Raw genomic sequence first — 21,339 nt, forward strand, 5'->3', positions numbered from 1 at the left:
TAAGCTTTTTATGATTGATCTCAAGGCACACCATTGCTGATGATTCACTATTCATTGTGATGATACTACAAGTGCATTGAACTCCTGACTTAATTTCTCTGATGTACTTTCATTGGACTTATTGCTTGTTTTAAGTCTGTCCACTAGACTGCAGTAGTGAGTATAGTGGATTCTTTCTTGATTATATGTTTTTTGGAGATAAGTCTCTTGATTAAACCTAAAATATAAGCCATAGTTATTAATTTAACCTGGGGCAGTGTTTGTAGAGGAATAAGACGGTGTTATTTTCTGGGTCTGTAGGTTGTGAAGGAGCAAAAATGGCCTTTGCAGTGATATGTACTTCTTGTCAGATGTGGGAGTTTAAAGAGAGTTTAAGGGTTACTGCGGATTATATCTGCCATAAATGCTTTGGATGCAAATCTTATCAGATCGAGTGGATCGGTTGGAGAGACAGATAGAAGCGATGAGGAATTTGCAACAGCAACAGTATGGGATGGATGGCAGTTAATAGGAAGGGCGGGGGGGGGGGGGCGGAGGTGGGGGGAAGTCTCAGATACAGTCACATAGCTGGGTTAATTCCAGGAAGGGTGAGAGAGCTCAGCACCTAGGGCAGGAGTCTTTTGTGGATATACTCATTTCAAACAGGTATGCTGTTTTGGAAAATGTAGGGAGTGATGGATTCTCAGGGGAACGTAGCATGAACAGCCAGGTTTCTGGTATTCAGACTGGCTCAAATGCAACGAGGGGTATGTTGGCTTCCAAGAGACCAATTGTGTTAGGGGATTCTGTAGTCAGAGGTACAGGCAGACGTTTCTGTGGCCAGCAGAGAAAAAGCAGAATGGTGTGTTGTTTCTCTGGTGCCAGGATCAAGGATGTATCAGCGAGGGTGTAGAATGTTCTCACGGGGGAGAGGGACCAGCAGGTCATTGTCCACATTGGAACCAACGACATAGGAAGGTAAAAGGTTGAGACTCTGAAGGGAGATTACAGAGAGTTAGGCAGAAAATTAAAAATAAGGTCCTCAAGGGTATTAATATCTGGATTACTCCCAGTGCTACGAGTTAGTGAGGGCAGGAATAGCAGGATAGAGCAGATGAATGCATGGCTGAGGAGCTGGTGTATGGGAGAAGGATTCACATTTTTGGATCATTGGGATCTCTTTTGGGGTAGAAGTGACCTGTACAAGAAGGACGGATTGCACCTAAATTGGAAGGGAACTAATATACTGCCGAGGAAATTTGCTAGAGCTGCTTGGGAAGATTTAAACCAGTAAGGTGGGGGTGGGGAGGGTAAGGGGGTGGCAGGAGTGGTGGTGGGACCCAGGAAAATAGTGAAGAAAGAGATCGATCTGAGACGGGTACAGCTGAGAACAGAAGTGAGTCAAACAGTCAGGGCAGGCAGGGACAAGGTCGGACTAATAAATTAAACTGCATTTATTTCAATGCAAGGGGCCTAACAGGGAAGGCAGATGAACTCAGGGCATGGTTACGAACATGGGACTGGGATATCATAGCAATTACAGAAACATGGCTCAGGGATGGGCAGGACTGGCAGCTGAATGTTCCAGGATACAAATGCTACAGGAAGGATAGAAAGGGAGGCAAGAGAGGAGGGGGAGTGGCATTTTTGATAAGGGATAGCATTATAGCTGTGCTGAGGGAGGATATTCCCGGAAATACATCCAGGGAGGTTATTTGGGTGGAACTGAGAAATAAGAAAGAGATGATCACCTTATTGGGATTGTATTATAGACCCCCCCAATAGTCAGAGGGAAAATTGAGAAACAAACTTGTAAGGAGATCTCAGCTATCTGTAAGAATAAAAAGGTAGTTATGGAAGGGGATTTTAACTTTCCAAACATCGACTGGGACTGCCATAGTGTTAAAGGTTTAGATGGAGAGGAATTTCTTAAGTGTGTACAAGACAATTTTCTGATTCAGTATGTGGATGTACCTACTAGAGAAGGTGCAAAACCTGACCTACTCTTGGGCAGGTGACTGAGGTGTCAGTGGGGGAGCACTTTGGGGCCAACGACCATAATTCTATTTGTTTCAAAATACTGATGGAAAAGGATAGACCAGATCTAAAAGTTGGAGCTCTAAATAGGAGAAAGGCTGATTTTGACGGTATTAGGCAAGAGCAGTTAAATGCGTGGCTACAGGGATGGTGCAGGAGGGAGGGATTCCGGTTTCTGGACAACTGGGGTCCTTTCTGGGGAAGGTGGGACCTCTATAAAAAGGATGGGCTACACCTGAACCTGAGGGGCACCAGTATCCTTGGGGGGAGGTTTGCTAGTGCTCTTTGGGAGGGTTTAAACTAACTCCGCGGGGGCATGGGAACCAGGACTGTAGCTTTAGGGTACAGGACCTTGAGTGTAGGGAGGTTAGGAATAATGCAGCGATCCACCAGAAAGGTGGATTGAAGTGTGTATACTTCAATGCCAGAAGTATAAGGAATAAGGTAGGTGAACTTGCAGCGTGGGTTGGTACCTGGGACTTCGATGTTGTGGCCATTACAGAGACGTGGGTAGAACAGGGACAAGAATGGCTGTTGCACGTTCCAGGGTTCAAATGTTTTAGTAGGATCAGACATGGGGGTAAAAAAGGGGGAGGCGTGGCATTACTTGTCAAAGACAGTATCACAGCAGTGGAATGGACGATGGAAGAGGACTTGCCATCTGAGGTAGTTTGGGCTGAGGTTAGAAATAGGAAAGGTGAGGTCACCCTGTTAGGTGTTTTCTACAGGCCTCCTAATAGTCCTAGAGAAGTAGAGGATAATATTGCGAGGATGATTCAGGAAAAGAGTGAAGGTAGCAGGGTGGTTGTTATGGGGGACTTTAACTTCCCAGATATTGACTGGGAGAGCTATAGCTCGAGTTCATTAGATGGGTCGGTGTTTGTACAATGTGTGCAGGAGGGTTTCCTGACACAATATGTCGACAGGCCAACAAGAGGGGAGGCTATATTGGATTTGGTTCTAGGTAATGAACCAGGCCAGGTGTTAGACTTGGAGGTAGGTGAGCACTTCGGGGACAGTGACCACAACTCGGTGACTTTTACTTTAGTGATGGAGAGGGATAATCGTGCGCCGCAGGGCAAGAGCTATAGCTGGGGGCAGGGAAATTATGATGCAGTGAGGCATGACTTAGGATGTGTGGATTGGAAAAACAGGCTTCAAGAGAAGAACACTAATGAGATGTGGGGATTGTTCAAGGAGCAGCTACTGCGTGTCCTCGATAGGTATGTACCAGTCAGGCATGGTGTAAAGGGCCTTGTGAGGCAGCCGTGGTTTAGTAAGGAATTGGAGTCCCTTGTGAAAGGGAAGAAGGCGGCATATGTAAAGATGAGGCGTGAAGGTTCAGTTGGGGCAATTGAGAGTTATAAGGTAGCCAGGAAGGAGCTAAAGAGGGAGCTAAGAGAAGCGAGAAGGGGACATGAAAAGTCTTTAGCTGGTAGGATTAGGGAAAACCCAAAGGCTTTCTATAGGTATGTCAAGAATAAAAGGATGACTAGGGTAGGTATCGGTCCAGTCAAGGATAGTAGTGGGAAGTTGTGTGTGGAGGCGGAGGAGATTGGAGAGACATTAAATCAGTACTTTTCATCAGTATTCACTCAGGAACAGGACACTGTTGCTGATGTGAATATGGAATCACAAATAATTAGAATGGATGCCCTGGAAATATGCAGGGAAGAGGTTTTGGGAATATTGGAAAGGATGAATATAGATAAGTCTCCTGGGCCTGATGGCATTTACCCCAGGATCCTATGGGAAGCTAGGGAGGAGATAGCAGAGCCATTGGCCTGGATTTTTATGTCGTCATTGTCAACGGGAATAGTACCAGAGGACTGGAGGATAGCGAATGTGGTCCCATTGTTCAAGAAAGGGAGTAGGGATAGCCCTAGTAACTATAGGCCAGTGAGTCTGACTTCAGTGGTGGGCAAAGTCTTAGAGAGAATGGTAAGGGATAAGATTTATGAACATCTGGGTAGGAATAACGTGATCAGGGATAGCCAGCATGGTTTTGTGAAGGGCAGGTCGTGCCTCACAAACCTTATTGAGTTCTTTGAGAAGGTGACTAAGGAAGTGGATGAGGGTAAAGCAGTAGATGTTGTGTATATGGATTTTAGTAAGGCGTTCGATAAGGTTCCCCATGGTAGGCTAATGCTAAAACTTCGGAGGTATGGCATTGAGGATACATTAGAGGTTTGGATTAGGAATTGGCTGGCTGGAAGGAGACAGAGCGTAGTAGTTGATGGATTATGTTCATCTTGGAGCGCAGTTACTAGCGGTGTACCACAAGGATCTGTTTTGGGACCATTGCTTTTTGTTATCTTTATAAATGATCTAGAGGAAGGACTTGAAAGCTGGGTAAGCAAGTTTGCGGATGACACAAAAGTCGGTGGAGTTGTGGATAGTGAGGAAGGAAGTGGTAGGTTACAGCGGGATATAGATAAGTTGCAGAGCTGGGCGGAAATGTGGCAAATGGAATTCAATGTAGCTAAGTGCGAAGTCGTTCACTTTGGTAGGAATAACAAGATGATGGATTACTGGGCTAATGGTAGGCTACTTGGTAGTGTGGATGAGCAGAGGGATCTTGGTGTCTATGTACACAGATCTCTGAAAGTTGCCACCCAGGTAAATAGTGCTGTGAGGAAGGCATATGGTGTACTGGGCTTTATTGGCAGAGGAATTGAGTTCTGGAGTCCTGAGGTCATGTTGCAGTTGTATAAGACTCTGGTGAGGCCTCATCTGGAGTATTGTGTGCAGTTTTGGTCGCCATACTATAGGAAGGATGTGGAAGCTTTAGAACGAGTGCAGAGGAGGTTTACCAGGATGTTGCCTGGAATGGTAGGAAAATCTTATGAGGAAAGGCTGAGGCACTTGGGGCTGTTCTCATTGGAGAAGAGAAGGTTTAGGGGAGATCTGATAGAAGTGTATAAGATGATTAGGGGTTTAGATAGGGTAGATACTAAGAACCTTTTACCGCTAATGGAGTCAGGTGTTACTAGGGGACATAGCTTTAAATTAAGGGGTGGTAGGTATAGGACAGATGTTAGGGGTAGATTCTTCACACAGCAGGTTGTGAGTTCATGGAATGCCCTGCCCGTATCAGTGGTGAACTCTCCTTCTTTATGGTCATTTAAGCGGGCATTGGATAGGCATTTGGAAGTTATTGGGCTAGTATAGGTTAGGTAGGATTCGGTCGGCGCAACATCGAGGGCCGAAGGGCCTGTACTGCGCTGTATCCTTCTATGTTCTATGTTCTATGTTCTAACTTTTGAAAGCTGATTGGAGGCAGATGTTCACAGGTAAAGGGACAGCTGGAAAATGGGAAGCCTTCAGAAATGAGACAACAAGAATCCAGAGAAAGTATTTAGATTACTTACAGTGTGGAAACAGGCCCTTCGGCCCAACAAGTCCACACCGACCCGCCGAAGCGCAACCCACCCATACCCCTACATTTACCCCTTACCTAACACTACGGGCAATTTAGCATGGCCAATTCACCTGACCCGCACATCTTTGGACTGTGGGAGGAAACCGGAGCACCCGGAGGAAACCCACGCAGACACGGGGAGAATGTGCAAACTCCACACAGTCAGTCACCTGAGTCGGGAATTGAACCCGGGTCTCTGGTGCTGTGAGGCAGCAGTGTTAACCACTGTGCCACCGTGCCGCCCTTATTTCTGTTAGAGTGAAAGGGAAGGCTGGTAGGTATAGGGAATACTAGATGACTAAAGAAATTGAGAGTTTGGTTAAGAAAAAGAAGGAAGCATTTGTCAGGTATAGACAGGATAGATCGAGTGAATCCTTAAAAGAGTATAAAGAAAGTAAGAGTTTACTTAAGAGGGAAATCAGGAGGGCAAAACAGGGACATGAGATAGCTTTGGCAAATAGAATTAAGGAGAATCCAAAGGGTTTTTACAAATATATTAAGGACAAAAGGATAAAAAGGGAGAGAATAGGGCCTCTCAAAGATCAGCAAGGCGGCCTTTGTGTGGAGCCACAGAAAATGGGGGAGATACTAAATGAATACTTTGCATCAGTATTTACTGTGGAAAAGGATATGAAAGATATAGACTACAGGGAAATAGTTGGTGACATCTTGCAAAATGTCCAGATTACAGAAGAGGAAGTGCTGGATGTCTTGAAACGGTTAAAGGTGGATAAATCCCCAGGACCTGATCAGGTGTACCCGAGAACTCTGTGGGAAGCTAGAGAAGTGATTGCTGGGCCTCTTGCTGAGATATTTGTGTCATCGATAGTCACAGGTGAGGTGCCGGAAGACTGGAAGTTGGTAAACGTGGTGCCACTGTTTAAGAAGGACGACAAAGACAACCCAAGGAACTATAGACCGGTGAGCCTGACCTCAGTAGTGGGCAAGTTGTTACAGGGAATCGTGAGGGACAGGATGTACATGTATTTGGAAAGGCAAGGACTGATTCAGGATAGTCAACATGGCTTTGTGCGTGGGAGTTCATGTCTCACAAACTTGATTGAGTTTTTTGAAGAAGTAACAAAGAAGATTGATGATGGCAGAGGAGTGGATGTGATCTATATGGACTTCAGTAAGACGTTCAACAAGATTCCCCGTGGGAGACTGATTAGCAAGGTTAGATCTCATGGACTACAGGGAGAACTAGCCATTTGGATGCAGAACTGGCTGAAAGGTAGAAGACAGAGGGTGATGGTGGAGGGTTGTTTTTCAGACTGGAGGCCTGTGACCAGTGGAGTGCCACAAGGATCGTTGATGGATCCCTTACTTTTTGTCATTTACATAAATGATTTGGATGTGAGCATAAGACGTACAGTTAGTAAGTTTGCAGATGACACCAAAATTGAAGGTGTAGTGGACAGCGAAGACGGTTACATCAGATTGCAACAGGATCTTGATCAGATGGACCAATGGGCTGAGAAGTGGCAGATGGAGTTTAATTCAGATAAATGCGAGGTGCTGCATTTTGGGAAAGCACATCTTAACAGGACTTCTACACTTAATGGCAAGGTCCTAGGGAGTGTTGCTGAACAAAGAGACCTTGGAGTGCAGGTTCATAGCTCCTTGAAAGTGGAGTCGCAGGTAGAGAGGATAGTGAAGAAGGCGTAATGTATGCTTTCCTTTATTGGTCAGAGTATTGAGTACAGGAGTTGGGAGATCATGTTGTGGCTGTACAGGACATTGGTTCGGCCACTGTTGGAATATTGCATGCAATTCTGGTCTCCTTCCTATCAGAAAGATGTTGTGAAACTTGAAAGGGTTCAGAAAAGATTTACAATGATGTTGCCAGAGTTGGAGGATCTGAGCTACAGGGAGAGGCTGAACAGGCTGGGTCTGTTTTCCCTGGAGCGTCAGAGGCTGAGGGGTGACCTTATAGAGGTTTACAAAATTATGAGGGGCATGGATGGGATAAATTGACAAAGTCTTTTCCCTGGGGTCGGGGAGTCCAGAACTAGAGGGTTTAGGGTGAGAGGAGAAAGATATAAAAGAGAACTAAAGGGCAACTTTTTCCACAGAGCGTGGTACGTGTATGGAATGAGCTGCCAGAGGATGTGGTGGAGGCTGGTACAATTGCAACATTTAAGAGGCATTTGGATGGGTATATGAATAGGAGGGGTTTGGATGGATATGGACCGGGTGCTGATAGGTGGGACTAGATTGGGTTGGGATATCTGGTCGGTATGGACGGGTTGGACCGAAGAGTCTGTTTCCATGCTGTACATCTCTATGACTGTATGACTCCAGATTGTCGTCACTGGTGTACTGTCTTGGTGTGTTATGGGATATGGCTGGAGATACATGCAAGGTTTTTATTGACCTTACAAATACTTCAGCAGCAATTCTGGAGTATTGACCTTTAACACTGAAGTTAAAAGTAAAATTCAGTGTTGAAAGTTTGATATCAAAAGATAAGGTTTTGGAAATACTCAGCCAGCCTTTCACAAACAAACTGAGAAAAAAAAGTTAATGTTTAAGAGAAATTAAACTTTAATAAAGGGTTGTACCTTTATATTTAGATGCTGATGGAGCAACTGTTTATAATATAACATTTTAAAAATTATATTTGGATGATTAAGCTAGCAAAAGCTGACAAATTGATTTTTATAACGTATTGGTCAAAACTAATTTTCTTTTATAGCCAATTCATGATGATTTTTGTTATTTCATAATATGAATGTGTAAGTATGTAAATTCACCAGTGCCTCAAAGTGCTGTGGAGATCTAGAAGGTGCCACCATGGTGAAAACTGTAGCCAACACTTAGCCACAGAGGAAGGAAAAAGCAGAATGATCATTGATTTTATTGCATGCACTCTAAGAATTACCTATTGAGTGGTGCAAACAATAAGATGGCACTTGCTAATACACTTGATTGAGTTGAATTGATATGTGAGAAGGTAGGCAGTAGTAAAAGAAAGAGGGAAATTTCATGTGATTTCCTTTAGAATAAATTGGATTTAGTCAGAAAACATTGATAAATACGTAAAAGTGGAGAATTACCTCATAATTTAATCTTCTTAATAATACATTGAGAGAATCAGGAGGATTGGTGAGCACAAGGTGTAACATTTTCACTGGATGGTTTATTTTCAATGGAACTGTGCCTGGATAACTACATCTGTTTAAACTCCTTTGAAAAAATAAACGTTTGGAGAAACTTAGAAATACGTGTAATATATCTGTGAACAGTAATTACATAACTCTACCATTTCAAAATATTTCTTTAAGCTTCATTAAATGTAATTTCTCCTCCTCAACGGTCGCATGTGTATTCTGGGCATTGAATTATTTCCATAGCAGTTTTAAAAATAATTCTAGTAGCTTCACTAAACATAAGGATGGAGAATAGGCCTCAATGTGGTGGCTGGCAATTGCTTTCAAAGATAGTAAACTGAATGTCCTCTTCTATATCCTGAGGTGAGAAAAAACAGTAAATTGGACAAAGGGTGAAGAGTACATCGTGATACCAAAGGGTAATCCCAAGGGTTAATTTACACAGTAATAACCTTACAAGAAAGCTAGTGGACCTTGATTTGAATTGGATACAGAAATTATTGGCTCTGCAATGGAAGGATAATGCATTTCACCAGATTATTAGCCATGTGTTGAGGGTGAAATATCATTAGTTATAAAGTATAAAATTAACATTGCTGGCAAGAGTTCAAAATAAATGTTTGAGAAATGGTGCAGTTTCTATCTTTGCTTGAATTATTTTTGCCACAGTTTGGAAGTGATTTCTCTCAGCTCCTACAAAAAGGAGCTGAGTGATGAGTTAGAAACACAGGTTAAATGTTGTTAGTAATATACAGCAACATCCATAACATTTTGTAATATTGCGCTCCCTACTGGGGAAGTGTTGATGAATTTAGTTAATAATGTCTGCTTTCTCTGAATCCACATGGTAAGTTTTTCCCTTTGCATTAGACAACACAGTCAATTTTCAGAAAGAGACCAAATGAAATCATAGAGGGTTTGTTATTGTAGTGTGTAGATGCTGTTTACAAGGAAAAGTGCCTTGGATCAGTTTCTGGATGTCTCTAGTCACTGCTATTTATTTTTGCACTTTGATCTTAGTTATTGTTGTTGGTTGGCTTCATTGGCTATCTAGAGGTTGACATTTTGCTCTATGGCTTGCATGACATATCTTGTGAACTTGTGGAATATTGCAGACACCATATTAATCCTGGAAAATCAAGTTAGACTCTTCTAACAAGGTAATTCAGCCACCTGATTTAGAAATGTAACATCTATGTTCCATCATAACCCTTGTGGAAATGTTTTTACAATATGTAGTTGTTATCAGCTAAGTATGCAAAGATTTTTGCAAAGAAAGTGTACTACTGCAATTTCCTGTTTTGCACACATCAGAACAAACAAAATAATACCAAATTTCCAACAATCACAACAATGTATAGGGAGGGAAGGGTGCTAATCAGTTAGCAAGTCAATTCTGAATGACCAAGGTCATAGAGAAAGCAAATAGACTTGCTGGGTAATACAAACAAGGTACAAGGGTTGAACATATTCTTTTTGGTTATAGCAAATGGATCCATGCATATGAATGATAGAATTTTTCTAACTATAAATGATCCATGTTGTAAGCTTGACAGATTATCTTAAAATGGTTGTCAGTGCAGCTCTTGGCTTTCGGGATTGTTCAGAAAGCACTTATCAAAAGCAGAACCTTATGTGACAGTCAAGATTTTGTTTTGGATTTTGCTGACCATGGATTTGTTGATCATGGCCTGAACAGTGCCAGTTATAAATAATTGAAGGCAAATCATGTTTGGTTCAATCAACAAGTTTTGGGATGTGGAGTCTATAATTGATACAATATTTTGGACTTAAAGCAGCTTGTTGTTAGTGAAAAATGCCATTCACATAGCCCCTGCATAGTAACGGCATTAAATGACTTGCCTCATATTATTCCAATATTTTAGGTAATTTTCCCTTTAGGTAAAATTACCATAGTACCAGAGGACCATGGTTCTCTCATCAGAGAGAATTGACTATTGATGATTTAACTTGAGGGTCACTACATCATAGGTAAGGGGTGAGATTGAGAAGGTGGAATTTTCATGGCAACTGTAGCCAGTACAGGAATTGAACATAATTCTCTCTATATCAAAAACCAGCCATCCAGCCAACTGAACTGTCACCCACTTTGACTTTACAATCTATTTAAAAATACACTGGGTATTTTTCAGGTCAGAAGGTGCCAGCCTTTTGCCCAGTTACAACTTTGTGTGCTGCACAGACAGCAATGGCCTGATAAATATAGCCATAATCTCACAGGACAGCTTTAATGCACTCTATTTCTGCATAAAGCTTGTAAGATAAACAAATGGCACTTTCCTCAATCTGTTGGTTCCCATATCTACTATAGGTTCTCCATAACTTTCTGTGATAAACTACCTTCACCGGTCAATATGCATTGGGATTCATTTGGCTAATTGACCTGATTTGTATACAAGATTGGTTTCAAGTACAGTTCTATAAATCAGAGTTATTTGTTAAGCAACTGATGTTTAGTAAGCTGAAAATACCAAAACAAACTAGAAAATGAGTTGGAGGGATTTGCCAGCACTCACAGGATATAAACATTATGACATATTGAAGATCCTTCCAGTTCGACCTTTGACTATTACAAAAGGACACACCTGTTTTATATGGATATCCTTTCTGTTATGAAGGCGTAATTACAGAAAATGTCTTCATTTAAATATCTGTTCCAGAAAAAAAATCATGTATTTCTGCTGAAAACAATTACACACAAAAATAGATAGAGCCCACCCACATCAGTTTGCCACTAAATTGGCAGACCAAAGGTAAAAACCACCATACCCATCTCAAACTCATATTTCCCTTCTCACATTAAAATGCTATTGAAGATATGAGTATATCTAAACTTAAATGCACAAACACAAACTACTTTCTTGGGAGTTGAGAGTTTGCAGGAAATATGAAATTAATTTCCCACCACTCCTGTCACCAACAATCCCCTGTAACCATCTATTATTTAAATTTTCAATTAGTCAGCAAGCCCACTGCTGAGAAATTAGATCTCCAAAATGAAATCTGATGCTATGAGTTTAATTTTACCAGAAATTGGCAAATTGTGGATTCTGAAGGCCTACAAGGCCTTCTCTCCACAAGGCCTAGCCCATGTTTTCACTCTATCTTCCCAAACCTGCCTCATTACCTCTGCATCATTTCTAATGACACAGGTTTTACTCTCCTACTCTTCATAGGTAGACGCACTGACCATTGCCAAGATCTCCCAAGAATCTGGGTGCTGGCACCATATTTAAAGTTCGGCAGTCAGCCAACTGGCAATCCGGAATTAAATTAGTCCATGCGCACATGCAGCAAGCCCGAGACAATAAGCAAGTTCGGGCTAACAAATGACAGGTAACATTCATACTACACAAATGCCAGACAATGGCCATTTGTACCAAGAGAGAATCTAACCATCACCCTCAACGTTCAATGGCATCACCATCACTGAATCCCCCACTCTCAACATCCTGAGGCTTATCATTGGCCACAAACTGACTGCACTGGCCTTATAATACTATGTCTTCAAAAGCAGATCAGAAACCAGGAATCCTACAATGAATAACTCACCTCCTGACACCCCAAAGTCTACTATCACTCTGTCTATAAGGACATGGGCAGCAGGAACACCACCTTCTGTAAGTTCCCCTCTAAGCCATTCACCATCCTAATTGGAAATATATCACCATTCCTTCATTGTCACTGAATCAAAATTCTGGCTCCCTCCCGAGCCCTCCGTTATAGGTCTGCCGACAGCACTTGGAATACAACATTTCAAGAAGACAGATCGCCACCACTTTCTCAAGGGCAACCAGGGGTGGGCAATTAATGCTGGTTCTGTCAGCAACACCCACTTCCCATGAATGAATAAAGACAAAGAAAGCTGCCTCACTGGTACATTTGGCCCAGATGTGTTGGATAAGAGTAAATTAATGTCCTGCTTTGCTCAAAGGGATGTTTTAGTCCCAGTAAATGGATTGGTGCTGAGGAGACCACCCTCTTCTCTAGGACAAGGAAAGGAGACCATGATATCAGACTCTGCCAGCCTGGTCTGGGGTTGTCGATCGTGGTCAGTGATGTCCATGGTCTGAAGGCATGCACAGCAGTGCTGTAAGATGTTCAGTTACCTTCTCCACTTCACAAAGGTAAGCACTACCTCTGCTATCTCTCTCTCATTGTATCTCTGCTACTGCACACACACCTCACCATGGCTCATGGACCACCAATCTCACCATTGCATCTCAGCAAATGCCCCTCTCTCGACTTCTTGCCCTGTGTGCCTTCTGCACCACTGCACCTCCATGCTCTTGGATGTGGTCTGTTTGTTTGTGGTGGTCAGGGAGTCTGTACCTCTAGAATCCAGTCCTCTGGAACTAATGCAACCAGTCTGGGAGTCGCGAGTAGTCAGTGGGAAAGCTGGAATCACCAGGTACATGCTCTGATTTTATGACACAAGTTGTTGCTGTCTAGTTTCTATTCCAGCAGGTGGGAGAATACAACAGCATCCAAATAAGGAGGGGCTAGGTAATCGTGAGATATTAATGGATGCTAATGCATTGCCTCTCATGAGTGAGAATCTCACCTCGCCATCCAACACTTGGTCGGAAAATGGAACGTTTGCTCTTGATGACAAGATTTAATATGATTTTCCCAATTTTCTCATCAAACCCGTGTTGTTTAACGCCTGGGAAGATTCCAGCCTTTGAATGTAAATACAACATGGCAACAAAAACCTTTCATGAAAAGAATGCAGAAATTCTCAGACATATCTGAAACCAAGTGTTCATTATATTACTCTGCTTGCGCTGGGAATTCAGAATTATTGTGAATTAAATCTTATCTCTAAAACTGGTAAGAGCACTACATTTTCAGAGTGTAAATTTACCCACAGCTGTTAAAATCAGAAAACTATAATGATGTTAAATATATTCCTTCAATACTGCAAGGGTCTGTATCTAGAGAAGAAACAGAAACATGTAGAATTACTGCTGTCATCAGCAAATAAATATCATAACTTGGATTTTTTTTTCCTAAATTAACACCCTCCTTTGCTGTAATTCAATCTGCTAGTTACTTTTAATATTTAAATAATAGTTTAATAATATGTCATGTTATTGTTATGCAATTCAAAGGTCATATCTCCATAATAACTGGAAAGGTATGAAATTATCTGAACTTCACTTGCTATTAAACAAAGGATGCAAGAGGTGTTATAGATTAAAACTGAGAAGGGCAAAGAAGATCACAGAAAGAATGCCAGGAAAATCTGAGCCAGATTGTCTGTATTCACTCTTCAATTATATCTGGAGGCCGCTGTCACAGATACTTGCCAATCTCCAAAGGGGATGATCTTTTTTCAGATCTGCCATCTGTACATTGGTAAATGTAGACGACCTTTAGAATAAAGATGACCCTGTGAGTGACAGCCTAGAGTATGTTCTCCTACAACTTTCCTGCATTAATTTCCTTCCCAGCACCAAGATCAGCTGGATAAAGACCAGCTGCAGTATTGCCCAGATTGCCAGTCACAGCTTTCTCAGATGGCTTCCCTGATGTATTATGCAGTAGAGACAGCTTGTTTTTTTAAAAATATCTTACCTGCTGCATAGCAACAAGCTCACAACACATCAGCCCTATTTTACTGTATTGCTGTGTTTTGCTCTGTATTCATGTAGTCATTTCATACACCATTCCACTAATTGTACAGCATATAACTGCACAATGAAGGGTTCTTGTGGTAATGTCACTACCTCTGAGCCAGTCAGATAAATTTAAGTCTCTCCTGTCCCGGAGGTATGTCATAACATATCCAAATAGGTTGATTAATAAATAATTAACAGTGCTTTGTTGGGAGGCTTTGCTGTGTAAAGTATCAAGAAAACTTCCATGTGAAAGAAGAATTTCTTTTCTAAATTTTAAACCCTAACTGTCATCCTGCATTGTCATATAAATTTCAGACATAAAACGGTTCTGCTTTTCTGAGAAAAGAAATAAGGTAGTTCAAAGTTGTGGAATACTTGGCATCATTATAATACTTCAGTTCAGTGTGCTCCTGAAATAATTCTTTTGATATTGTGTTCCCCATGGATGTGCTTTCGATGCTTTGGCATGTAATGTATGTTGGGTGCCTAGTCCACCTCCTCCCGATCACCCTCAACGTATGAAGGCTTGACAGATGCCAACATTGACAGTCCACTGCTCCCTTCCCCATATATAAACAAATAATTAAAGGTGAATTGAACTTGTTTAACAGCTCAGTTGACTCTGACAATATGTTGTCCATGCCAAGTTCCGGGTGGTATTGACAGTGGGCCGGAGAGTTCAAGCTGCTTTTTTAAAAGACAATGTGAAAGACATGGGGGGTTACCATCTTAAGGTGGTGTCCTTTGTGTATCGAGGGCACTCCACCTCCTTCCTTCCCACTTGCTTACACTTGTGGAGTCTGCCCCTCCACTGCAATTTTTATACTCTCTCCTTTTACTGTAACAAAACATTGTGATTACTTCCCTTCTTTCTGTTTGGTCTGTCACCATGATTTTATTTTTCCGCCGTGTTTGATAAAATTCTTCATCATCATCATCACAGTAAGGACTTCTTTGTTGATCTCACAAAGGCATTTGGCACTGTCATCAGAACAGGACCCTACAAGATTTGATGGAAAATTGGCCGTCCACCAAAGCTCTGCAGTCTCATCTACTCATTACACGACAACGTGCAGTGCGTGGTATAGTTTGACAGCTCCACTTCCGACAGTTTCTGAGCACAGACTGGAGTGAAACAGCATTGTGGCCAAGCCCCAACTCTGCTTGGTATCTTGTTTTTCCTGACCTTCACCTTCCCTGCAGATAAGGAAGGATTATATTTGCTTACTAGGTCAGATGGCAAGCTCTACAATCTATCAAGAGAAAGCAATATGAGAAAAAATTAGGCTGATCTTTCCCATTTGCAGTCGAAGTGCGGTAGCAAGTGGGTTTCATGAGCCTGAATGCCCGCTTTCTTAGGTGCGTTTTCTGTAGACGTTTTTCATAAAACACCTATAGCATGGAAGCAGGCCATTCAGCCCATTGAGTCCACACAGACCCTCTATATCCCACCCAGACACGCCACCCCCTCCCCTTACCCTATCCCTATAACCCTGCATTTCCCATGGCTAATTCACCTAGCCTGCACATCCTTTGACATCATGGACAATTTAGCATGACCAATCTACCTAACCTGCACATCTTTGGTCTGTGGGAGGAAACTAGAGCATCGGAGGAATCCCATGTGATCACAGGGAGAATGTGCAAACTCTACACAGACAGTTGCCTGAGGGTGGAATTGAACCCAGGTCCCTGGTGCTGTGAGGTAACAATTATAACCACTTAATCACCTTGGATGAGTTCTTAGTAAGTGAAGAAGACGAGACTTTGTATGAGAATGTGTCCTCAGAGTAGTGGCAGATTGAGTGCCTGGCACAGTTACTGAGCAATTTTCAGGAGACCAACCTTACAGGAGATTTCTTCATTGAGTGTTTGAAGGTCAGTGACACGGCATCAAGCTAACTCTTCAATTCTTATCCTGAAGGAGTACAAGGGGACAGTTCAGCTGGGAACCAGGTAGAGAGAAACATCAAGCTTCATCTGATAAGTTCCTGTTATGAAAGTAACAAAATGCAACCTATGAACAGAGATTGTCAGATTTTTTTAGAAATGAAATGCAGCCAATTCTTGCAATATGTGATGAATTAGCATATCCTTAAAAATTCGTTCGTGAGATGTGGGTGTCTCTGATGGGGCCAGCACTTGTTGCCCATCTCTTGTTTCCCTTTAGCAGGTGATGGTGAGCTGCTTTCCTGAACTGCTGCAGTGTATTTGGTGGTGGTAAGCCCACAATGTGACTAGGAACACAATATGAGGATTTTAAGCCAGCAACCCTGAAGGAACCATCCAAGTCAGGATGATGAGTAGCTTGTGGTGTTCCATGTATCTGCCGCCCTTGTCCTTCTAGATGGAAGTGGTTGTGGGTTTGGAACATGTTGTCCAGGGAACCTTGGACAACGCCATCTTGAAATAGGCTATTACACAAAATACAGAGACATGGGATTGAGGGTGATTTAACGGTTTGGATCAGAAATTGGCTAGCTGAAAGAAGACAGAGGGTAATGGTTGTTGGGAAATGCTCAGCATGGAGTTCAGTTACTAGTGGTGTACCGCAAGGATCTGTTTTGGGGCCACTGCTGTTTGTCATTTTTATAAATGACCTGGATGAGGGTGTAGAAGGATGAGTTAGTAAATTTGCGGATGACTCTGAGGTCGGTGGAGTTGTGGACAGTGCTGAACAATGTTGTAGGTTACAGAGAGACATAGATAAGCTGCAGAGCTGGGCTTGAGAGGTAAATGTAATTTAATGTGGAAAAGTGATGATTCACTTTAGAAAGAGCAACAGGAATAAAGAGTACTGGGCTAATGGTAAGATTCTTGGCAGTGTAGATGAGCAGAGACATCTTGGTGCCCATGTACATAGATCCCTGAAAGTTGCCACCCAGTTTGCCAGGGCCTTCTAACTGATGGTGGTCTTTGTGGACTTTGGTGCGGACTACTCCCAAAGGCATTGAGACATGGCAGCTTGCTTGCTGCACGTGCACAACTGCTGGCACATGATGCAAGTGCAAGATGAATATAGCAGCCTGCTGTACTACAAGATGTACACTGCTTAACTGAGGACTGTTGACCAGGAAGGAAAGCTGCTTGCTTGTGTGACTGCATTAATTGGCACGGCATGGCAAAGCATGAGCAAGCAAGTAGGTGCCACGTAGGTGAGCAGATACAGCCTGGGAACTCGGTATCTGCTGCTGCTTATAAAGTCTCCATAGAAGCCTTTCAGGGTCAGTTGCTGCTTCACCCTGCAATGCAGCTTTGTTCCTTCAGAGTGTCCTGCAAGTGGATCAGAAGGGTACAGCCATGGTCGTGAGGAGCTGACAAATATAGGATGCCAGTGGCTGTGAACGAGAGGTGCATGTGGATCATGCCCTGAGATGTTATTTAATCTGAGCAACATGGAAGCTCTTTACAACCAATGGTCAGCTAAGTTGCCAGATACATACTTTGATTTCTGAGTTGAGAATTCCTGATGTTGAGCTTATTTGGTGCTTTTGGTAAAGTTAGAAATGGAACACTGATGAGTTGAGTTCGGATATTAATAAAGAATTTAAAAAGCAGTAATCCCCTTAATAGGCAATTCACTGCTGCTGAGTGAAAACCCTGACACGCCACTTAGCAAATGCATAAAAGCTCCAGCAAGATGCGTCTGATATTAAGACAGACTTTGCTGGATGTCTCTTCTGATTCTGCCACAAATTTTGCATAGCCTAGTTTTCCAGTGGTGTTCAGTCTGCCATGGTCTGGGAAGAATTTACAATAAAAACTGAAAGAACTGCAGATGCTGTAAATCAGAAACAAAAACAGAAGTTGCTGTAAAAGCTCAGCAGGTCTGGCAGCATCTGTGAAGAGAAATCAGAGTTAACATTTTGGGTCCAGTGACCCTTCCTCAGAATAGAGTTTACAATGATCTTTTGTGTTCTGCATGGATAAGTGCCTCATCTTCACTCCACAACCACATCATCACAGAGTCCCCATTCATTTTAACTCTGTCACTGCACACATCTCTCACCAGGCCGCATGGATTACAACTTTGAAAGGCTGCATTAAATTCAACCCATTGTCTTGACTTAAAATCTGCCCACCCTCTTTTGTTGCATAGTCTTCAGCATCAAAGGGAACAGGGTCACCTAGGTGTTTCCAGTTGATATTGTGAACAGTGATCCCATCTTTTTGTTCACCGTATGGCAAACTGTACCCTTTTACAACACTCCTTTCTTGTGTAAAGGAAATGTTTTACCTGAGGTAAAAAAATTATTTTCTAAATTAACTGATCAAACAGTCATTAATATGGTCCCATCAACTTTGTTCATTATTCCCCCTTTTGGTCATATTCCAAAATCATATGCTGCAGTTGATTTGTATTTTTCATTGTGTCAGCACATCTTCGAACATTAACCTTTAACAGCATGCACTTTGCTTGAGGACAATATTCTTCCTTATCACTAGTTTGACAAATGTCATAAAGATAGATAAGTTACTGTTCGTGTAGATCTATTATTAGTGAGTGATTATGAGGCATCGAGAAAAGCCTGTTACCACAGGCCAGAGTTAACATGAACTGATGAAAGTGTAAGTGTGACAATGGCAAATCTATGGGCAGAATCCTATGGGGATGTAAGCTGTGTGGGCTATGGCAGAAAAGGTTGAGAAATCTGCCAAAGCCTAGCTTAATGATGGGTGCATCTTATATACATTTGATGAGCAGCGAGATGAGTTTCTGACTAGGCAGTAGCAAGTTACCAATTAAGAGGAATTATTCATTGTTAAACCCATTATTACTGCCATAATTTGCCTCATTAATTTTTAACTTAATGTCATACCTTTTGTTTTCCAAAACCATGGGATAGGCTAGATATGGAGAATTCTGGAAGTCAGAGTGGGTGCCTGGTGACATGAGTTTGCCCCTTGCTCTGAAGGACCTCCATGTTAAACTCCAAACACGAACATCTCCATGGGTGCCAGCACCCCACATTGGCATTCAACATGTGCCAATGTCTAAGAACTCTCAAGGCGCATCTCTGGTCCACTTACAGTACACCTATTCACTTTGTGCTGTACTGGCAACTGCTATTGTGATGCTGTAGCAAGAACGTGTGTGCTCAGGGACACATACCCAGCTGGATGATGTCCATCTCTGGTACTTTGCTTGCTGTCATAACTTACTCACTCTGAGCCTACCTGGATGCTTACAACACCCCTACCTTGCATTGTCTTGCCTTTTTCCAGTTTTCCCTCTCAGCCTGATATACCAGACACATTTTACTTCTGTTTTGACTTGCCATTTAGCATGGACACATAACCAGGAGATTTGTCATAGTTATCAGTAGTCTGCAATCAAATCAAGAGGGATACTCTTCAGTTAGTAGGTCCAGGTGCAGTAAGTCAAGGGAAGCCTTCAGTAATGGTCCAGGGACTGGAACAAGGTCAGTCAGCTGCTTAGAGCAGTCACAGTGAGGCTGCTGTCCACAGAGGGGATGAGGAACTGAATGTCAGGCAGTCCATCACCTCTATTGATTCTTTCAGCCCTATTTATGAATGTTTTCCCTCAGGAATGAGAGATAGGCAGGTATTAAGTGTGGTGAAAGTGGCTGGCACAGCAAAGAGCATGAAATGTTATTGGTATTGGTGGTTGGGTGATAACAAATGAGGAAAGGTGCTGCCGGCAACAGTGAGAGTGATAGAGCATGAGCCTTTTTGGGAAGTGGGTACAATAGCAGAGAGAGAGCAAATGTGAGGTATCAGAGAGAAGGTGGAATGACTTACATCGATAGAATGGAGGAGCAGTTTTACCCTGGCATGCTCTGCATTCCTCCAGACTGCACTGAAAATGCACTGAGCTGGCTGGCAGCTTCAGACCATGGTCTAGTGTCAAGGCCTCCTGCAATCCTGAGCGAAGTGTCTGCACTATCCCACCCAGCAGGAACTCCAGATCCTTGGCTGCTGGGGCACCACTTTCCCCTAACTGCCATGTCTGGGGCAAATTCAGAAACCGTGCAGGCAACCCTGGACTGACAGTGCTGGTCTGGGCTCATATCAGGTTCTCATAGATGGTGTGGGAGCAAGGGTTGTGTGAGATACCTCACTGTGATGTATCTACATAGGATGCTCTCAATGGTGCATCTATAAAAATTGGTAAGAGACTTTGTAGATATGTTGCTCTTCCCAAGACAACAAGAAACTACAAAGGGTCATGAACGCAGCCCAGTCCATCACGTAAACCAGCCTTCCATCCACTGACTCCATCTATACATCCTGCTGTCTCGGGAAAGCAACCAATATCATCAAATACCTCTCTGGTCCCGGTTATACTCTCTTCCACATTCCTCCATCTGGCAGAAAGTAGAAAAGTTTGTATTTATGCACAACCAGATTCAAGAACAGCTTCTTCCTCACTGTCATCAGACTTTTGAACAGGCCTCTCACTCTGCACTTTCTCTGCTGCTGTAACACTGTATTCGGCACTCTGTTATAGAGTCATGGAGTCATACATCATGGAAATAGATCCTTCGGTTCAACTAGTCCTTGCCAAAATAATCCCAAAGGAAACGAGTCTCACCTGCCTACTCATGGCTCATATCCCTCCAAATAGAGTCACAGAGATATACAACTTCAGTCCAACTCACCCATGCCAACCAGATATCCCAACCCAATCTAGTCCCACCTGCTAGCATCTGGCCCATATCCCTCCAAACCCTTCCTATTCATATACCCATCCAGATGCCTTTTAAACGTTGCAATTGTACCAGCCTCCATCACTACCACATTTAAATTAAAATGTCATTTTCTAGAAAATAAAGGAGCCAATATCGAGGTTTCCTTGAGTGAAAGAAAGAAGGATTTTATGACCGACTAACCCATGAAAAAGTAATAAAAACATGACACAAAGAGACAAGTAATAAACTTAAAAAAGATAGTGTCTGGCACAGACAGCAAAAATAGATTGCGCAAATAAACATTCCTTAGACTTTTCAATGGGACTGATTCTCGCCCTGAGGTCACAGTTGTTTAATTGTTGATTTGTATTCTTAGCAGTAGCCTAATCATTAAATACCTTTCCGTTTTTGGTCAATTGATATTTTACTAATTTGATTTTACACCAGGCAATGTATTCTGAAATGATTGAGAAATAGGCAGAGAGAGAGGG

At 42.5% G+C, this 21,339-nt stretch overlaps 1 protein-coding gene across 1 annotated transcript in view; it reads left to right on the forward strand.

Annotated features, from left to right (window-relative positions):
- Positions 1 to 21,339, forward strand: part of rhobtb3 (Rho related BTB domain containing 3) — a 135,712-nt gene that overhangs the window by 79,597 nt on the left and 34,776 nt on the right. The gene's annotated exons all lie outside the window — the stretch shown is intronic.

This window comes from Hemiscyllium ocellatum, chromosome 2, assembly GCF_020745735.1.
Source record: "Hemiscyllium ocellatum isolate sHemOce1 chromosome 2, sHemOce1.pat.X.cur, whole genome shotgun sequence".
NCBI classification, from domain to species: Eukaryota; Metazoa; Chordata; class Chondrichthyes; order Orectolobiformes; family Hemiscylliidae; genus Hemiscyllium; species Hemiscyllium ocellatum.